The 8,466-nt window shown below is 44.8% G+C and overlaps 1 protein-coding gene across 2 annotated transcripts in view; it reads right to left on the bottom strand.

The window, feature by feature from the left end:
- The window catches only part of LOC142590681 (uncharacterized), a 344,046-nt gene extending 337,098 nt beyond the window's left edge, over positions 1-6,948 (bottom strand). For both annotated transcript variants that reach the window (XM_075703098.1, XM_075703097.1), the window contains exon 1: positions 6,708-6,948. The gene's annotated coding sequence lies outside the window, so the exon portion shown is untranslated. The remainder of the gene's footprint in view (positions 1-6,707) is intronic.
- Positions 6,949-8,466: the final 1,518 nt, after the last annotated feature.

The raw sequence follows: 8,466 nt of genomic DNA on the forward strand, positions 1-8,466 counted from the left end.
ATATTATTATTATTATTATTATTAAGCCTGTAGCCTTCACCGTCCAGGTCACTGATGTCCGCTATGTCCCAATTCTCAATAAGTGTGGACTCGTCGTCTGTTTCTGCAGCCTTAATATTGCTTATATTCGTGGTTGCTCTCAGGGTCAGCTGGTTGCCTCTGGCCCGGTGTCTGTTCTGACGTAGCAATGACGGAGCTCCCGCTGCTATCAGATCGCGCTCTTCTGCAGGCTCCTATCGAAGCAACGGCAGGGGAAGCTCCCCCCCCCCCCGGCCTCCTGTAGAGAAGGTATCTTGGCAATTCGCCCAACGTCTTCGACAATTCTCGTCGACAAAACGTCGTAACCACGCTAAAAAACCAGGGAGCGAGGAGACAGCAGTATGACTGCGGCGAACCAAACTACGTCTTCCTTCTGCCATGTGCTGTCATGACGCCTATGCATGTGTATATTTCGTTTTGCTTTCACTACGCAGAATCATGCACACTTATCAGATAGCCCTGTTTCAATATTGTATCCTGAACTTATCTGCGTTTCAATATGTTCGGATTTCCAATATGCACGGCAGTTATAATGATTTATGATGCGCAGTGTAAGTTCTAGCCAGCGCAGATGACGCGCTCTCTGTTCTTACAGAGTGCTTTTAAAGCTATGTATCAATACTTCATCTGTCACTGTACTCTGACGAAGGCTGGTCCACAAACCAAAAACGTTAATAAATAGGTCTTATAGCCCTGTCACACGGACACCCGCAAACTCCTTTTAACTCCGTCGTCTTTATCTCGAGGGACGTGCACTTCGTGTCACATGGTCACCCTTCTGCTGAGTGAGTTTAAAGGAACTTTTGGTCAAAGGAGATCGGCGATCTGCCTCAGTGACTGAAGAGAGTACTATCGTGCCCACACTTGTTGTAAAGCTGATAATTTAGTTATTGTTTGCGTTAAAATTAACGTTGTCTGTATTTAGAACATTTATACAGAATTCAATAAATGTTCAAGCACAATTAAACAACAGTTATGGCTGTTATACTGCACAATACTCTCCACCTTGGTCGCTTGGCACCATGTTTTTCTCATCTTTCAGGGCGTTTACACGAACCCGACAACCCGGTAGAATCGGGGTGACTTGGCTTGGCCGGTTGCAATATGCCTGTCGAATTCACTTAAACGCTCGCAGGTCGGACTCAACAGGCGTTCAGTCCGGCTACGTCAGTCTGGCCCACCGTTTCCAGCTTTTCTGGACATGATGATTTAGTTGGATGGAGTGCCACCACGTGGTGTAGTGACTTTAAAGTTGTCGAACTTCCAGCGGTAACGTAGTGAAACAAGAATTAAAAAATTATAAGCTAACCCTACGCATTGCATTTTACGACATAGCTTCTACCACTGGCGTTATCAGTGTTCCTGATGAAGAGTGGCCACTCGTTGGCTGGAAATTACTTGTCATCCTAAGAACGTTTAATCGCGATGAGACAAACCAAGAGGTGATTGATTCCCAAGTTTTCAGAGGCTTACCAAAAGACAGTCACGTTTCTTGTCCTTTTTTAAATGCTGTTCCGAAGATAACTACAGATTTTATACTGACTGCTTTCCTTTTTTTTTCCTCGAGATCACCAAACTAACGAAAGAATAGTGCAAAATAAATGACAGCGACGTTATTAACATCATGCGAGTGCCCAGGTAGGCAGCATCTAGTAAGGAGTAATTTGCGCACCTATGCGCGTATAAGTTACCTTAAGAGGAAGCTTTAGCTCAGGCCCTAACTCCGACGTGGCCTATTCAAGTACATGTAAAACACAAAATTGTTTTTCTTAAATAACCACTGAACCGATTTTGATCAAATTTGTTGAAGGCTTCAATTCTGTTACAAGAATTTTCGAAAGCTTGAAAGAAATAGAAGCACGAAGTTTACAAATTAATAGCTCTGCATCAACAAGAGATATCGTGGTTCTGTAAACGGCATCCATTAGATCATTGAAAGCGGAAAAATTTGATATGTCATCTTATGTCTTACGTGAACTTGTTACGCTGTGTACAAGGATTCTATACAATCCTTATTTCCATATTACTCAGTTTTTCGAGATTGATGTGTAACATATCAATTTTGTCCGCTTTAGATGTTCTATTAGACGTAATTCACAGAATTGTGGTATCGTTGCTTTTCATGGTTGAGTTGCAAAGTTGTAAACTTGACAGTTTCATTTTCTGAAGATGTTCGATTTTTGCAAATCTTTAATAAAAAATTTATGACCTAAATTAAAATTTTGAAAGTCACTAGATTTTCAGTTTTTCTTTTAAATGCAACAAACCTCGTCACATTTGGTGCAGTGGTGCAATGAATTCTCCTTTTACATGTATTTACATAGGAGCACCCGAGCTAAAGCTTCCTCTTAATTGGCTTTAAATTTTTTTTAGGTGACTGAAGCCAATGAGAAGTTAGCAAATGAGCCCGTCTCTGACATAATCTAGCTGAGCGGATAAATTCTTCGTAGAACAACCTCCCATAAGAGCTGCGCGAACAAATCCCTCTCACATTTAAGGGCTCCTCCAAGGCGAGACAGGCGAAGGCCGTGATATGCTTGTCGTCGCCTCGCCATCGCCACAAATGACGTGACCTTACGAGACTGCGCCTAGCGGCCGGCACGCTTTCATTTTCTTACTCTCTTTTCCAGAGCAAGCACCTTAATGTTTTAATGCAGCCCATGTAGCAACGAATGCCTACTGCCAAACGTATGTTGGGCTACAGAAGAAATGTACGAGGTAATGTTGTGTAGTTCCAGTACGCCACCCGCCATCAAGACATCGCACTACCACAAAGGCTAACCGCAAAGTACTTCCTCATGTGGCGGTAGCAGCGATATCAGCGTGACAAAATGCACGGTGACGATAATGACGTCATGGGCGCTCCTTTTATGCGTCACTGTTGCTTTCAGAGATCCTTCAAATGTAGAATATTTCTTCGAATAGCTCTTACAGGAGTTTCTTCCCTAGACGAGATAATTAGAGGACGGGCTCCGCCCTACTCATTTGGTTTAGCCACCTGATATCAATAATTACAAAATAATTACGTAAATTTGTTCTTACGCACATAACTGCGCAAATAATTTCTAATCTAGAGGCTTCCACTTTGAACACTGGAATGGTAACAATAACGTCACCATGATTTGCAATGTCCCAAAGTTAACATTTTCGTGCAGTTAAAAAATTCACACATCATACATGTCGGGACAACCCGGCCGACAACAAAAGCCTTTTGATCCGATAACAGAGCTATGCAGGCAGCTACTTTCACTGGATTCGCCAGAACCTGCATGCACACGCAGTCAGCCTTCCGTCACGCTCTCGGAACAAGGTGCGAAAATATCTGTCTGTGGGCACAGACTGTATGTCCTTTTTTTTTTTTGACAGTGAAAAGTTTAGCACGAGGAATAGGGAGACCACTAGTCTGCCTACTGTTCGTGCTCATGGATGCCAGTTTAGCTCCCGTTGTAGGCGACCTTCAAGTGACTTTGAGCCGAAAGCCACAGCCGTCATGCGGGCACTCAAACGAGAGCACCAGGGCAAGTTGCGGGAACAAAACGGGATCATCCAGGTAACCGGTCAATCTTAAGGAAATGCCGTCTGTGGCCCCCAACCCTTTGTACAGGACCGCATTACATACGCTAGTCATTACCCAAACAAGTTACAAAAAAATATTGCTTCCGAGTTCTTCCTAATGTTTGTTCACACTATCACTCACACTGTAACTTTTAGTACGCTGAACTTTATTTCTCATTTCCCCATAGCGACGTTAAAAAGGTACCATGCACTTCATTGTTATAGGCGCCTCCTTCAGGCGCTTTTCTACTGCTAGCTGGGCAGCGTCCATATGGACCGTCGAACAGTATTACATGGTGTCGTGGGCCGTTGCGAACATGCACTGGGCCCATTTTAACATTGCGGCCAACCAATCTAGTTGGCCGGTTGCCATTTCATGCTTGCAGCTCCTCTCGATTACGGGACAGTTTTTCTCTGGTAAGTCGTAGTCCAGTCTATAAATTTAACGATGCAACACGTTGAGCCCTTCGCTGCAGTGAGAGAGGAATAAGACGCATCTGTTTTATAGTCACTGCTCGGTCGTTCAAAGTCTCCCAGTGAAAACTGAGCAGGTGCAGTTTGCAAAACTTTAAACAGGTATGTCGATATTTAATTTTATTTATTAAGGAACCTACAGCGCCAAGGCATAACAGCGTGAGGCGGGGGGGGGGGAGTGCACAACAAGTACATATGACACCTCTGCTGCTAGACAGAGTTATAAGTGCAAAGTGTAAATGCCCCCCCCCCCAAAAAAAAATAAATAAATGAAAGACTGATCCCTTAGCAATGCACATCTCCAACATCAAAAAGAAAGCATCATTTGATTTACCATCCACAACATCAGTCGGCAGTCTATTCCATTCCCTAAAGGTTTTAGGCAAGAGAGACATTGTAAACAATTCAGTTTTTGTCGTGAATTCACGGATTTTAAAATCATGGTCAACACGATTGGGTCTATAAAAAGGCTCTTGCAGATTCTTTTCGCGATCAACCCGAACAGCTAAATAATGAATAGCTTTCGGCAGTTGTCGAGCAATTGAGTGCTTCCTTCGCACGCGATGCACTGTACCGAACCCCGCGTGTGCCAGGTACGAAAGGAGAGGCAATGTTCTGCACCCTCTCCACCTCATCCACGTCTCGACCAGTAGACGGGTCCCAAACCATACACGCGCATTCCAGAATCGAGCTGACCTAAGTCTTGTACGAAACGTTCCGACATGGACCGTGGAGAAGTGTTCGCATTTCTGCGAAGAAATCCCAAGGTTTTGCACGCTTTAGCAGCGACATAATCGACTAGTTGGTATGTATTCCACAATCACGAATTACACTACAACTCGCGTTTGCTAATTGTGCGCTATGTAGCATCTGTTGGGCCCTTTGAAGCAAACATCATGTGCGGTTTGATATAACGAAGAAATTAATTATCTTTCCCAGAATTTCGTTTACGCGTACGTCCCCGTAAAGGGACTGTCGGTAACACAACCAGAAATTTTAAAACGGCAACCCGTTCAACATGCATAACGACCTTCTTAAGCCACGTATGACGCCTGGCTAGTGCCACTGAATGTTCAGTAAAGCGATGCTCATTGGTTCTCACCGCCTCCGTGACTTCTTTTCCCGAACGTTCTGCTTGCGGCGCTATGCTGTTTATTCGAAGGACAAAAATGAGACAGACACACATGTGCGCAAACCTTCAGCTGTTCATTATTCGCCACTGCACGTGTTTGCGCACATGTATGCCTGGCACGTTCTTGTCCTTTGTATAAACAGTGTAGCGCAGCAATCAGAACGATGCCAACTAGCCTCAGTGGAAGCTTTATTGAACGTCCTTTCCCCAAGCTAAAATATTTGCGATTGCAAGATGCCTTTTGCACTTTCATTCAAATGTCTTCCTGCTCACACTTTGCATGGTTTTAGTCGGTCCCATCCCATCAGCTAAATAGTGGTTTCTGTGTGGTAATATTTTCTTAGCTCTGTGAAATGACATGGTTATTACAATTACATAACATTAGTACGCCATTTTTTATTTCGAAACCCGCCAATCTAACCTAAGGACACTATTCCCAACCCTACCGCTAAATTTGTCCTGTCTGACGATTCTAATAGCCTTGCGTAGCACTAGTGAGACCGCAGCTTCGTCGGCATCTTTCGCTTTCTTTCGTGGGTACAGCTCCCCAACCTGTTCAATAATTACCTATAGGGAATGTCGCGCATGTCCGTCTAACTTGCGTACCGGCCACTCACACGCCATGGTACCACAACGTGCACTGCTGGTACCATGGCATGCAACGCGCAATGGAGGTACCATGGTGCATGGTACACAACTGGAGTACCAGCCGCCGTTGTAAGGTACTCGTGAAGATGCCGACCTGATGCACACCAGTTCCGTTGCTTCTAGAGTATATACCTGTCGCATAATGTCACCAAGCAAGGGACTTTGTAACTGCTATGAACGAATAAATAAACTCATACTTAATTTAATAAATGCAACCTGCTTAAAGTTAGCATAAGGTGGGCTCTAAACACGAGAATACAATGCGAACCACGCATAGTTAGCTACATCCTTGTGCTTGCATAACAAATACCAATGCCACGAAAACGCACAAATCAGAAGTTTCCAGCAAATGAATTAGCATCAACTTTCGTGCCATTATGCTGCATATCCAACACTTCATGTGACAAAAACTTTTCGAACAGCAGAATCGCACCGTCTTTGTAAGAATTTACGCTGGTAACATGAATGCATAGTGCTAAAAGCATGTGCGCCGTGCCTGCCGCAGATGTGTGAATTTTTCACCCAGGTTTGCGCAAATCTTGCACGGTTGTGTGACACTTAGTGCTTTTCTCACACCGTGTGCTCGCTCTATATCCCTTCACTCGACGCTGTGTGTAAGGCCTCTTCTGCGCAGCTTTTTGCCGGAGTGGCTAAATTGCGGAACGTGGTGAGTTGCGCTAGCTGGTTGGTGTTCACATGGACATGGCAAAATTTAGCTCAAGTCTCCTCTAACTTTCAAGCACCAATACTGCTTGTATGCGAGCACAAACAGCCCGCAGACATGTAAAACTGCCGCCATACGACTTGAGCCAGCGATTGTAAAAGTAGTATGCAGGCGCAGCAACGAGGTGACGCTTACCGGTTCCAGGCTGCGTCGTTCTTGTGAGCACAACAGCGCAGCCCCTCCTCGTGTGCACCCGACCAAGCCCGGAGAAAGTGTGCCCTATCCGGTATATGGGAAAAAAAACAACCCCTTCCCGTCTTTCCGCACTCGCTCTCGTCCGGTCACTCGCGTTTTGTTTTGTTGCCTTCCGTGGCTGCCAGCGTGGTTTTTCGCGTACCTGGCGTTTCCTGCACCCCTCCACCGAGCTCGCGCACGGGAAAGGCCTCGAGGCTTGGCGGCATTACTGAGAACGTGGCTCGGCCGGGGATTTCTATTAGCGCCGCCCGCGGCAACAAGCGGTGACCAATGGCGTTAGCGATGTGCCGTCCTCGTCCCGCTCACTTGCCTTTGAAAAGGAAAAAAAAAATGCTGTCTCGAGGCCTAACGTTGCTTGTAAACGACGTAAGTGAAGGCGAGCTCTTTGTGCTTTTCTTTTCATCCGGCTTGCGCGTAGCAGTGATTCAGCACGTGTCGCTTGACTGCGTCGCCCATGGATCCCACGTTCTGCGCGTAATATGAGTAAAAGTGTGTGTTTTGCAACACGCGAAAGCCTTGTGTTCGTCGTGCGTTTCGATGTTTTCTTTGACATGTATTTGACATTTTGTTTTGCATTAAGTTCTTTTATATCTTTTAGTACGCGCACCTGCTTGGTCCTTGTCAATATACGGCAGTATATTATAAATGAAAAATGAAATAAGTTTCGCTGCTTTCCAGCTGAGGTTCATTGACTGATCTGGCAGGATTTCTAAAATATCTAAAATGGTATTAATAATTTATTCACAATTTATTCAGTACGAGAACAGTGCTGGTGCTGTGAGGGCCCATGCAGGATGGGCATATGTACATGGGAAAGGTCAGTTATGTGTAGAATAGTACAAAAGAAAAAGGGCATTAGTTCACAGCAAGCAATTCAGAATAGCCATGCTTAAGATGCAACCCGTTAACACATCAAGAACAAGAGCCATCAAAATAAGCAAAGAGACTGATAATATGACAAAATAAAGCTTTGCCTAAAATTCTAATTCATTGTATCAAACAACCGGAGTACAAGTTGGACACACATGATCCTGGACCGGTGAACGCAATTAAGCCTTCCGATGCACATTATCGAATGAAAATTGCAGATGAGGTTAAATTGAGATTTTATCGCCGTATAAGTTTATTTACTTTATATAACGTCTTTTAAACTGCAGAACTCAGGGTTGTTGATTCATTTGGAAAGCATGGGAACGGAGCATGAAACGAGGATATATTGTGCGATTTCTTTCTCCCTCCCTCGCGCTCTTCCCAGACTTTTATTCAATATTAAAAGCCGTATCATGTGCTTAAGTCAGTCCTCAAATTATCTTGAACGAAGAAGAGCTGTAACGGCACAACTCATATTGTCGAGAGTGCCCAAGCGTGTTCATTACCCGCTGTCGTTTTCTTGAGCAGGCGCATACGGGTCTCCCTTTTGTTTCCCCACTGTGTGTCCTTTCACACGGTAGTCGGCGTATGCCTTACCGTTCATATCGCATGCGCGTTTATTCTTTCCGTACCGTGGATCTGTGCCAACTCGCTCAGCGGTATTCTCATTGGCTCCGGGCAATGCCACATCCGGTACGGTGATAACTCTCCAGGATTCTTGGTTCCACGAACGACAGGATGAGCTGGGTGGCAAGATTTTCAGGAATATGAAATCGGTATTAAGTTGCGTTTTTTTTGTTTCTCTTTTCGCTTCCGCTTCCTTTTTGCA

The sequence above is a fragment of the Dermacentor variabilis genome, chromosome 8 (genome assembly GCF_050947875.1).
Source record: "Dermacentor variabilis isolate Ectoservices chromosome 8, ASM5094787v1, whole genome shotgun sequence".
NCBI classification, from domain to species: domain Eukaryota; kingdom Metazoa; phylum Arthropoda; class Arachnida; order Ixodida; family Ixodidae; genus Dermacentor; species Dermacentor variabilis.